Below are 13,390 nucleotides of genomic sequence, written 5' to 3'. Positions count from 1 at the left end.
TAACGTGGTATCAGCAGACATAACTCACATAAACAGAAGCTCTTCAGAGTTATTAATTTTCAAAACTGTAAAAATATTTGAGACCAAATAGCCACTGCTTTAGACTAGGCTGAACCCTGGACAGCACGGTGGGAATATTACCTCTATTCCAGATGTCATTTCTCTACTCATCTATTCAATGTGTAAACACAGGCCTGACACATGACAAGCACTCAAAAAATACTTGAATATGATGTAAGGAAGATTTTGTGCTAAGATAGCAACAGCTATTTGATGTTTACATGATATGGATTAAACAGGAAAATTTAAAACAAATCCCATATGTAAAAATAAGAGTAATGAAATCTCTTGATTTATGTCATCAACAAAATGACCAATAAAAAATACAGATGCCTCCTGCACGAGCACTCAGAGTTTCTGTACTTTCTGCTAGCCCTGGAGATGGGGTCAGGGCTAACTAGAGTGGGATTTCTACAGAAATATAACACAGAACTTTTGGTTATAATATACCATTATATACACTATATATAATATATATAATATATACATAATAAACTATATATTATGTATAAATTATGTTACATATATTAATGCTATATGTAACATATATACGTGATAACATGTAATATACACAAAAAAGACTCTGCCATCTTGGAAATGAAGTCTTAGAGGTATCTGGCCCAACATCTCCAAAACAAGCCACATTATCATACAAAGCCCTGTGGGCAATTTAGTAACAATTTCTTCTCAGTCTAGGGTAGTGTTACAGCTTTGAAGCATACTACTGGAGTCATTCCACGATGGTAAGACTGATTCATCAATATGACTTGAGGTGGCAGTTATTCTTAAGGGCCATAACCTACTGCTAATAGACTACTGGGAGAATGAGCAAGCCCAACCTCTTTCCCTGCAGAAAAGATCAACTATTGTTACTGAATGCATAAGGCATAGTCCAATACTGCAGGGAACCCAGGGGGAGCCCACAGTCTCCCTGAGTTGGGGAGGTATCAAAGGCATCCCCTGAGGATGAGGCAGGTTTGCAGGGCAGATTATCAGTGAAGAGATCTGTACAGAGAAAGAACAATGTAAATCTGTAAGACAGTCCTCCTAAAGTCTTAAGCTGAGTACCGATCAGGTGTGAGGAAACTACTGGAGACCAGGGAAAGCACCATCCAAAACAATTAAGAGTAAAAAATCATCAGGGTTCACACAGGGCTGAGAAGAGTGCCTGTTCCTCCCAACCACAGTGGAAAACCTCATTACTCACAAGGAATCAGGAAGAGTATTCAGAGGGGTGTTGCTTCAGCAGTGGGATCAAATTAGCCCTAAACTAAAAGCTATTCTGATCTTACCTAACAAAACTCTTAAGACCTAAAGGAATAAAGTGTTTCCAAATAATTTAACAGCTTCACAAAGTTCAAGGGATTTATAAGAATACAAAATATCTAGTCCCAATAAGTTACAATATTCGACATCCAGTTAAAACTTAACAGGTATGCAAAGAAAAAAATATAACCCATAATAAGAAAAATCAATCAGTAGAAAAAGACCAAGAACTGACACAAATAATAGAACTGGAAGACAAGAACAATAAGATGGCTACTGTAACTCTAGTCCATTATGTTCAAAAAGCAAAAGGAAAGATTGAACACATTAAGTAGAGACATGAAAGATATAAAAAAGAACCAAGCTGACTAGAAGATAGAAAGTAAAGTATCGGAGATGAAAAATTTACTAGATGGGATTAAAAGATTAAATGCTGCAAAAGAAAAATCAATGAACCTGAAGACAAAGTAATAGAAATATCCAAAATGAAAAATGAACACAAAATAGAGAGAAAAAAGCACAAAACAACATCAGTAAGTTATGAGACAACTTCAAGCCCTAATACACATGTAAGGTAGGAGAGACCAAAAATATGTAATGATATAAGGGCAAAAATTTTTCCAAATTAGATGAAAAATTATAAGCCTACAGATCCAAAAGTCCAACTAATACTAAGCAAATAAACACTGAATAATTACAACAAGGCATGTCACTATCAAACTGCTCAAAAGCAGTGATTTAAAAAAATATATTAAAAGGAGCCAGAGGAAGAAGATCTGTTACATACAAAGAAAAATAGATAAGAATGACACAGATTTCTTACTAAAAATAATACAGGTGAGAACAACTAAGTAACATCTTGAAGTACTGAGAAAAAGAAACCATTTAGAGAATTCTATACCCAGCAAAAATATCTTCCAAAATCAAAGGTGAAATAAGACTTTTAGACACAAAACCTGAAAAAAAAAAGTTAAAGGAAGTCCTCAGGTAGAAAAGTGGAAATGGAAACGTGGATCTCCACGAAGGAATGAAAAGCATCAGACATGAGTTTAATCACTTGAAAGTAAACTGTAATAAGTTAGAGATGTATACTCTAAACTCTAAAGTAACGATTAAAATAAAAGAGTCATAGGGTGCCTAGGTGGCTCAGTCAGTTGAGTGACTAACTTTGGCTCAGATCATGATCTCACAGTTCATGGGTTTCAGCCCTGAAATGGGCTCTGTGCTGACAGCTCAGAGCCTGGAGCCTGCTTTGGAATCTGTGTCCCCTCTCTCTCTGCCCTTCCCCTGCTCATGATCTGTGTCTGTCTCTCAAAAATAAATAAACGTTAAAAAAATGTTTTTAATAAATATGGAGCGCCTGGGTGGCTCAGTCAGTTAAGCATCCGACTTGGGCTCAGGTCATGATTTCATGGCTCATGAGTTCAAGCCTCATATCAGGCTCTGCACTGACAACTCAGAGCTTGGAGCCTGCTTCGGATTCTGTGCCTCCCTCGCTCTCTGCCCCTCCCCCACTCACACTCTGTCTCTCTCTCCCTCAAGAATAAACGTAAAAAAAAAAAAATTTTAATAAATGAGTCACAAGTAAAAAAAATCAAGAGGTTATTAAGTGGAACCATAAAAAATACTCAACTGATGTAACAGAAAAAGAAAAGGAGGAAAATGGAAACAAGAGGAGAGACAAATAAAAAACAAACAGCAAGATGGTTGATTTAAACCTAACTATATTGGGGCGGCTGGGTGGCTCAGTCAGTTAAGTATCCAACTCTTGATTTTGGCTTAAGTCATGATCTCACACAGTTGTGAGATGGAGCCCTACATGGGGCTCTATGCTGGGTGTACAGCCTACTTGAGATTCTCTCTCTCCCTCTGCCCCTCCCCTGCTTGTGTGTACGTACTCTCTCTCTAAAAGTTAAAAAAAAGGAGGGGGGGGGGCGTGCCTGGGTGGCTGAGTCAGGTAAGCATCCGACTTCAGCTTAGGTCACGCGTTTGAACCCCACACTGAGCTCTGTGCTGACAGCTCAGAGCCTGGAGCCTGCTTGGGATTCTGTTTCTCCTTCTCTCTCTGTTCATCTTTCTCTCTCTCTCTCTCTCTCAAAAATAAAGGTTAAAAAAATTTTTAATAAATAAATTTTAAAAATTGGGGTGCCTGGGTGGCTCAGTTGGTTGAGCACCTGACTCCTGATTTTGGCTCAGGTCATGATCCCAGGGTTACGGGATTGAGCCTCCCATCAGGCTCCACGATGAGCATGGAGCCTGCCTAAGATTCTCTCTCCCTCCCTCTGTCCCTCTCCCAACTCACACATGTTCTCTCTCTAAAATAAAAAAATTAAAAAATTTGAACAATGGCAGGGTACCTGGATGACTTAGTTGGTTAAGTGTCCAACTCTTGATTTCGGCTCAGGTTATGATCTCACAGTTGATGAGACTGAGCCCAAGTCGGGCTCTGCACTAACAGCACAGAGCCTACTTAAGATTCTCTGTTCCTCTCTTTCTGCCTCTCCCCCATTCATTCTCTCCCTCTCTCTCTCACTCAAAATAAACATTAAAAAAATGATAAACCTAACATATCAATAGTCACATTAAATATAAATGGTCTAAACAACAATTAAAAGATGGAGATTACGGTTTTATGTTTTAAAAGCAAGGCCATAAGCAAGTATATGTTGCCTAAAAGAAATGCAACCTAAATATAAAGGCATAGTAGACTAAAAGTTAAACTATACCCTGCAAGCACTATTCAAATTAAAGCTGGAATAAGTGTATTAATATCAAAGTAGATCTCAAAGCAAGGAATATTACCAAGGATAAAGTCATTTTGTAATGACAAAGGGGTCAACTGATTAACATAAAACACTAATCCTAAACATGTATACATTTAACAGATCCTCAAAATACACAAAGGACTTAGAAGATCCGAATAACACTATCAATCAAATTGGTCCCAACTGATATTTACAGAACACTCTACTCCGCTGCAAAGTATACATTCTTTGAACATGTGCACAGAACATTTACCAAGAAAGACCATATTCCAAGACATAAATTCAAGTCATACAAAATAAATTCTTTAAAAAAATTATATTAAATTAGAAACCAAAAGAGAAAGATAAGTAGAGAAAAAAATCCATGAGGCAGAAATCAATAGGGAAAATATGAAATATCCTGAACAAAAATGAAGATATATCAAAATTTGTGGGATGCAGCTAAAAGAGTATTTAGAAATTATTTATAGCACTAAATTTCAAATTCTGAAAAGAAAGCCCTAAAATCATGACCTCATGTCTACCTTTAGAAAGCAGACAAAGAACAGGGCGCCTGGGTGGCTCAATTGGTTGGTTAAGCATCTGACTCAGGTCATGATCTCACAGTTTATGAGTTTGAGCCCCGTGTCAAGCTCTGTGCTGAGAGCTCTCTTTCTCTCTCTCTCCCTCTCTCTGTCTCTCGAATATAAATAAACATTAAAAAAGAAGAAGAAGAAGAAGAAAGTAGAAAAAGAACAGCAAATTACACCCACAGTAAGCACTGAAGGGAAATTAATAAAACTGATAGTAGAAATCAATGAAATTGATCATTTTTCTAGTTGGACTCAAAGGGGTAAGGAGGAAGACACAAATTACCAATTTTAGGAATAAGGAGCCATCACTATAGATTCTGCAAATATCAGAAAGATAATCAAGGAACTTAATGAACAACTTTACACCAATATATCAACTTTTCTGCAGGTTTGAACTCACTTCCAAATTTAAAAAAAGTAAAAATTAAAAAACCTATACTTATTCATCAGGGGATCGCATGAGTTAGTAATTGCTACAGCTGAGTTAAAAGCTGCATAACAGGTACATGAGAGTTCATTATCCTAATCTTCCTACTTTTTTAGTGTGTAGAAAATGTAATAGAAAGTGTTTTTAAATAAATAAAATAAAAGGCACTCATCTGAAGCTTTTAGAAAGAAAAAAAATTTCAGAAGATATTCATTCCTGGAACCAAAGGCCATAAACCTTGAGAACTCTATTTCTATAAATCTCAAATCCACTGACCCGACCAATCAAGTACCAGGCATTATCCATAGTCTCTTACTGCTAAGTTTTGACTCTCACTCTTCTTCATTTTTGTCTTTTATCCATTGCCTAGAAATACAGATGTACTTCCCCACTTTTTGAAATCCTAATTTTTCAATGTAGAATGTATTAGCAGATGCATAAGCATGCTTTTATAATTTTAGAAAAAGAATTATCATTAATATTCAATGTTTTCATTAACTTCACGTACTAACAACTACTCAAAATCTTTTCCCCAAATGGATCTTGACAGACTTCACCTCAGTCTAACTCAGCTACATCATCTCATCTTCATACGTTGCCTATAACAATCTAGTTTTCATAATCATCTAAAAATACAATTCTTAACCATTGTATCTCATTATTCTTTTTTATAACTGTTATTGTTCTAAAATTTAGCTTACTTTTTAAGGCAAAATTCTTAAGTCTTACCAATTTTACTGAAGTTGATATTAAAAATAATTTAATTTAAATAAAAAGTTAACCATCAATTATTATTCTCTTTAAACATACTATACCCACATAGGAAATTATCAAGACTTCACCAAGACTTTCATATAAACTTTTAATAAAATCCAGTGAGAAAATTGCAGCAGCTTACATTTAAAACATATACATATTATAAATGTATATTTCCATTTTAAAAACAGGTACATAATACAAAGCCTCTAACATTTCTTTGACTCCATGAAAATAAAAATCTATAAATATACTTTAAATTATATTGCTTACAAGGATGAAAATATATATTAAATACTATTCTACCATATATCTAATTAGAACATTTGAAGCATTAATACCAAACTTCTAAAATCCATTTAACTTACAGAATATAACTTTGGTAGTTTGCAAGAGTGCATACATGGTTTTTAATCAGGTCAATTTTTAGATTACAGAAAACAAATTAAAGAAATTTTTCTTACCAAAAGCACTATATCATTATTCTTCCCAATTGCTGTATCAGCAGCACTTTCAAAATCTGGCTATTAATAATGAAAATAAAATTAAGCATAAAAATCCATTCAGGTGAGAATTTTCTGCCAAATATTGTTTTGATTCTTTCTGAACTGTTTTCAAGATGACTAAGGTATTAAAATTTAGGGTTTTTATATTCAGGGACTTTAAATGGACTTTCGGAAGATACACCCTTCTGCCATCTAACTGCCACTGGTAAAGCTCCTCTTGAATTAAGTCATATCTAGCTAGCACATTGAATTCCCAATTCCACAGTGCATGCCTCAGCCTTGATGTTATCTAAATAGCAAGGAGCTTATAGGCTATTGTGCTTAACCAAACCCTTCCTTGCATTTACAATGAACTTGATTTTTTGTGAGTAAAAAGAGCAGCACAGGACAAAGTGAAGCTATCAGGAATAAATCTCACTAAATCAAATGCTAGTTCTTGTAAGTTTACTGATTTTTTTCACATTATATAATTACTAAGAACCATCTGAAGTATAATACTCTAGGATAAGAGTCATATCTCATTTCCTAAAACAAGAGGGGTTGGCCTTAACTGGCATAGAAATCCCCGAACCTCTAAGCCATCTTTGCTTCAAACCTGAATTTATTAGTTGGAACAAAAGTTTTATAATAGTATGTGTGGAGGGTTTGAAGGATATTCCATAGATGTGCCCAGAATTATTAAGTATATAATTTCACAAAGTGACTTAGAAAGTGACCTGTAACGAGTAAAACTTCAAGTGAAGCAATTTTGAAGAACACATTTTTAAATTTCTACTTCAGTATTTGCCAAGTTCAGAGAGATGGAAGTAAAAAAACTAAAGTTAAAAATGTATTATTACTCAAAATTCACAAAACTGAATTACTCTAAAAGAAATGCTTACATAACATTTTTTATAAGTTTGTAACATACACTCTGCAGTTTTAAAAATTAAAAACTGCACTAAGACTAAGACTCAAAAGGGTCACCTTGCATTGTTGAAAGAATGAATCATCCTATTGGCTTTGTACTTATAGGTATTTTTTTTTTTCTGAGACTTAAACATACCTACCCATGTTAAATAAAAATTTGATAAACCCGTCTTGAAGGCCCACTCAGCAAAAGGTGTTTTAAAGATCCTGAAGTAAAAACAGTTCAGTCAGCACTCTGAATATTATTTCACTGTCAAATCCATAGCATCCACGGCAACTAAGATAACCTTCTGAAACTCAAAAGCAGCTCTCCCTTTACATTTGAAATAAAAAGAGCCTTAATACATATAAGCCCTTACTTTACTCCATTTTAATAGCTACACAAATGTTTGTGTAAAAAGATTTTTTTAAACTCAATCTCCGAACTACAGGAACCAAATTGCCACAACTCTCTATGAGGGCAAAACCTAACACTTCAAGTCAGCTCTCAACAATAAGAATGACATAATATAATTTAATGAATACGTGGAAATTTTACAAGGATACCAGCTACATTTTAACAAAGCTCTGCTGAACACCCGTTTTATCACTTCCCATCTTGAACTTTCTCTTATAATACATGCTTTTGTTTCTGTGTTTAGGCTCAAGAAAGACCATTGTGTCCAGAACACACCAAACCAAGACTGTATTTACATTTGTCAAGTGCAGTCTTTGTATAATTATATTTTTTGTACGTTACAAAACAATGTGATAGCTAAAACAAAATAAGTTATAATTATGAAAAATAAGGTAATTATCTGCCTTCGGGTTAATATTAGGAACATGAAGAGTTACAGCTTAGCCCACACTACAGCATACCTATGTATGTTTTTATCACTTTCATTAAATACATTAAATCAATCCTTTTATTCGTAGAAATTCCATGTGGTAAGAGTCATCATTAGATAAAATAGTGGCTTTGAGTATTGGTCAACTGCAAAACACTTATTTAGTAAAAATGGGGAAAAGTAGCTTTGGACTGACAATTGATATTTATGCTTTAACTTTTGCTTTGTAAAAAATGGAAATGTGTAAAAATTCTTTTACATACAACATAATAAAGAGCTTACATTTTTTAAATGTCTACTTATATGAGAGGTTTTTTTTTTAATTTATTCAAGCTGCTTTGACCTTAAAACTTTCAAACCTCCCTTTAAATCTTCACGTATGTGACTTTTCAAAGCTTCACATTCGAGGACTGAGATTTACAAAAGTGTTATAATTGCTAGACTGATTTCAAAATCTTACCATCTATTAGGAAAAATGCTGCAGCAGGCAATAGTAAATAATAGACAAGATCACTGCAATAAGACCAGTCCTACAGAGTGAATATTTAAAATAGGCAGAATCAGTAGGCCTAGAAAGAAAACTGGCATCTACCCCTAACCAAATAGATCGATAAATTGGACACAGTGGCCACCAGTGGTGATACTGTATTGCAGGGTGAGTGAGTGGGAGAGACTTCGGTGCTTTTTTAATGCTTTTACCATCTAAATAGTTAAAGAAAGGAAAGAAGGAAGGCTGAGCATATGTACAAAGTTCTAATTCTCCAATGCATGGCCACCCTTGGGTGTGAAACTTGTAGAAACCTGCAAAGCACTTCACGGTGCTCTACCAAACCATTCTCCAGATTTTCTGGATCTCTCTTCATCAGGTTTTTTACCCCAGGCAAGAAAAGTAGTCATTTTGAAGGCCCCCTTAACAAGTACATTTCTAGGAAGCTAGAGTTGCTTGTATTTATTTTGATGTCCCCTCCACAATTTGGCTCCACTGAGGCAAAGTAGTAGCCAGTGACACAACATAAACAGCAGCAAATCCTAAATTATTTAATCAAATTAGTCCATCTACAAGCATTAAGTAACCATATATGCCATGTTCATTATTATACTAGGAATTGTAGGAGATATACAACTTTACCCCCTCCCCCCAAAAAAGACAATTAATTCAACATGAACTATTTTGCAAGTTCCTTCACCTGTCTTGGTTTCAACTTCCCCACTGAAATGAAGCAGTTGTAATAATCCGAACAATACATTCCAACCATGAAAGCTTTGACCTACACGAGTATTGCCTCCATACGCATCTTGCTGTTGCACTCTTTCACCACTAGGTGATGTTCCGACATTGATAAGGAAAGAGGCTGACAGTTTTCACTAGCCTTAATAGAGAAGCTGCTGATCAAAAGTGATTATGAAAAGTTGTAAGATTTTTTTTTTTTTAGTGCCACTGGAAATACTAATCTGGGAAAGCAGAGTTTTCTATAGATATATAACTTCTGTCTCATGTGTCTCCATGAAAAAATAAGACATAAAACAAATGATAATGGTGGTGAAGGGAAAAGAAGGCAGGTGTATTATTACTGCCTTTACAAAGATGACTCCCGAATTCACAATTGTCTGAAACCAGAATTTAGGGATCTTACAATGTTATGGAGTAAGGGAAGGGACTACAGTAACAATTAAAAAGTACACGGGGGCACCTGGGTGGCTCAGTAGGTTAAGCGTCCGACTTCGGCTCAGGTCACGATCTGGCGGTATGTGAGTTCGAGCCCCGCGTCGGGCTCTGTGCTGACTGCTCAGAGCCTGGAGTCTGTTTCAGATTCTGTCTCCCTCTCTCTCTGACCCTCCCCCGTTCATGCTCTGTCTCTCTCTGTCTCAAAAATAAATAACTGTTAAAAAAAATTTTTTTTAAAAAGTACACGAACCTATTAGAGAACAAGGTGAGGTAAAGCATACAATTATGTGGTAAAACACTACTTGCCCGTTAAACTGGCTAAATAAATAAAAACAAGGAGCACCCTATGGACTGCTGTTAAGAGTGAATCTGTACTACTGTTTTGGAAAACCAAGAGTACATCAGAATTTAATATTCCCACACTTGGATCCACCAATCTCAATTAGAAATCCATGTCACATGTACAAGTACATATACATACATGTTACCATTAACAGTTTCTTCAAACTCAGGAAATAGAGTATATGAGTTTTGTGCTTTAGGGGTACTTACAAGCAGAAAAACCTAACTGAAACAAGTATTCTAAAACAAGCACTAAAGAACTTGTTTGGTATTTAATACAATACAAATTGACAAATCTAGAGTTCCAATTACAGTTTGTACACACTAAGTGAGCCTAACTGCCCAAACTAAAAGTTACATTTTTAAATTCAGAGGTAAGATAAGGTCTTTAGTTAAGTAATATATGAATGTTTCTTCCATTTTAATGTAAATTAGTGATTATTTCTTCTAAAATGTAATGCTATTGATCCAAATCCCTAAAAACTTGCATGACATTTCAATCAGCAATGTGAACTTAAAATTTAAACATTCATTCTTTAAAATCTAAACACTGAGGGGCACCTGGCTGACTCAGTCAGTAGAGCATGTGGTTCTCGATCTTGGGGTCGTAAGTTCAAGTCCCACACTGGGTGTAGAGCTTACCTTAAAAAATAGTAATAATAAAATAAAATTTAAACATTCCTTAATTCTAAGACTCATATTATCTACATTTTTGCACAGAAGCCAACATGTAGCTTAGATAAAACCTTATAGTTGCTATTGGCAGGTAACCATCATTACGCAGTGGTCACTGCATGTACTACTTGAAGTGGGTCTCAACTTTCCATAGTACTATGTCCTTTCAGCTGAGCAAAAGTACATTGTTGGTAGTACAGCACTGAGTTTAAACTGTTGACTGAACCTATTCAAAACGATTACATTGTACCCGCACAGTGAAACAAAAAGTAATAGTGTGCACAGACAGGTACCTAAACAGAGCAGAGTGGAGAGGAAGAACTGGGAGGAAAAGAGGCAAGGGTGGGTAGGGAATAGTCAAAAAGTGAAAAACAGAGGGAAGAAAAAGTTCCAGGAAATTACATTCTAAGTCTGTAAGGAGTATGTTAAGGAGTTACACAGACCCCAGAGATGTTCATTTTTCTTATTAACAGCAAACTCCAAAATAATTTTTCTTTATTAACTCAGCGTTGTTCACTTCAAGATTATTGTATTATGTTGGCAAGAAAGCAAAATTAGTTTCACTCATCATCTGTGCAACACTACAGTTCACATTTCATTTTTCCAGACGTTATGAAGACCTGACCACAAAAGAAGCATAAAGTCACTAGGAAACTATTCTGTACAAAAAGTACAATCCTGCTAATTTGCAATTATAATTGGTAAGTACTTGGATCATCTTTTTAAAATAATGTGAATTTGTCTTCTTCCACTCACTCCTTTTCCCCACCTTGAAACCTGCCCATGTTGGGGCACCTGAGTGGCTCAGTCGGTTAAGCGTCCGACTTCAGCTCAGGCCATGATCTCTCACTCCGTGAGTTCGAGCCCCGCATCGGGCTCTGTGCTGACAGCTCAGAGCCTGGAACCTGTTTCAGATTCTGTGTCTCCCTCTCTCTCTCTCTCTCACCCTCCCCTGTTCATGCTCTGTCTCAAAAATAAATAAAATGTTAAAAAAAAAAAAATTTAAAAAAAAGGCGCCTGGGTGGCTCAGTCGGTTAAGCGGTCGACTTCAGCTCAGGCCATGATCTCGCGGTCCGTGAGTTCGAGCCCCGCGTCGGGCTCTGTGCTGACAGCTCAGAGCCTGGAGCCTGTTTCGGATTCTGTGTCTCCCTCTCTCTCTGACCCTCCCCCGTTCATGCTCTGTCTCTCTCTGTCTCAAAAATAAATAAACATTTAAAAAAAAAAAAAAAAAAGGGGCGCCTGGGTGGCGCAGTCGGTTAAGCGTCCGACTTCAGCCAGGTCACGATCTCGCGGTCCGTGAGTTCGAGCCCCGCGTCAGGCTCTGGGCTGATGGCTCGGAGCCTGGAGCCTGTTTCCAATTCTGTGTCTCCCTCTCTCTCTGCCCCTCCCCCGTTCATGCTCTGTGTCTCTCTGTCCCAAAAATAAATAAAAAACGTTGAAAAAAAAAAAAAATTAAAAAAAAAAAAAAAGAAACCTGCCCATGTTGACTCAGCATTGAAAGGAAGTGCAAAGCCCTTAACATCTGCACTCAACAAGTATTCCAAAAACACTTTAAATTGCTGTTGAAGAGAATAATGGTCTTACTCATGGTACAACCATCATAGAAATCTGAAATTTCTCATTTCCTATGGTCATTTTGTAATCCACTATTCAGGATTAAAAAAAAAAAAAAAAAAGACCAATGCATTTGGGCACTATGCCAACCATAACAGTAGTAACTGACATCTGTACAGGGATTTTTAGTTTACAAAACACTTTTACAGGCCTTATCTACTTTACTGACCAGTTTTCAGTCAATATCGTCTTTTAAAAACAGGAAAAAAATAAACTTCACTTAACCAAAATCAGCATTTTTTATTTTCCCACAAAGTCAAGCATGGGGTGACTTCTGTCAAAGAACCTTACCAACAAATTAAGGAATTAACATGCAGACAGTATCATCTTTCAAGGGTCTGGTTTCCAAAAATTCATTTCAAAGCCAAATGTACCTGAAATACACTCTTTCATAAGGAAAATACTGACCAGGTTCCCAAGATGGCCCACACCTTTTACTTCCCACAATTCTAAATTATACTTCATATTACACTAGCCTGGGTCATGGGGCAGGTAGCCGGGTTACCAAGTTTCTACTTCCTCTGCTCACTTCTTAATTATTAATATTCCCCGAGGCCCCACTTCCTCTACCCACTTCTTAATTAATATTCTCCGGCCTTCTCTCTTTATAATAACCCAAGGACCAAGGGTGGCAACACTGATCCATCTATGGTGAAAACTACCAAGAGCTGCCAATCAGTATTTTCAGCACTAATCTCTCTCAAGCTCCAGATCCACAGATTTAAACATCAACCATACATGTTTACATACAGCTAAAATTCAATAACTTTATTGTATCTTTCTACTCCTTAAATGAATATGATTTGCAGGGCGCCTGGGTGGCTCAGTCGGTTAAGCGTCCGACTTCGGCTCAGGTCATGATCTCGCGGTCCGTGAGTTTGAGCCCCGCGTCAGGCTCTGGGCTGATGGCTCAGAGCCTGGAGCCTGCTTCCGATTCTGTGTCTCCCTCTCTCTCTGCCCCTCCCCCCGTTCATGCTCTGTCTCTGTCTCAAAAATAAATAAACG

General features: G+C 36.5%; 1 protein-coding gene across 3 annotated transcripts in view; it reads right to left on the bottom strand.

Annotated features, from left to right (window-relative positions):
• Window positions 1-13,390, bottom strand: part of ATP13A3 (ATPase 13A3) — an 89,529-nt gene that overhangs the window by 63,859 nt on the left and 12,280 nt on the right. The window contains exon 3 of one of the 3 annotated variants that reach the window (XM_081796600.1): window positions 6,311-6,370. The exons of the other annotated variants lie outside the window; for them this stretch is intronic. The gene's annotated coding sequence lies outside the window, so the exon portion shown is untranslated. The remainder of the gene's footprint in view (window positions 1-6,310; window positions 6,371-13,390) is intronic. 3 annotated transcript variants of the gene reach the window in all.

This window comes from Panthera onca, chromosome C2 (genome assembly GCF_046562875.1).
Source record: "Panthera onca isolate mPanOnc1 chromosome C2, mPanOnc1 haplotype 2, whole genome shotgun sequence".
Lineage (NCBI taxonomy): Eukaryota > Metazoa > Chordata > Mammalia > Carnivora > Felidae > Panthera > Panthera onca.
This window is presented reverse-complemented; position numbering and strand designations above follow the sequence as displayed.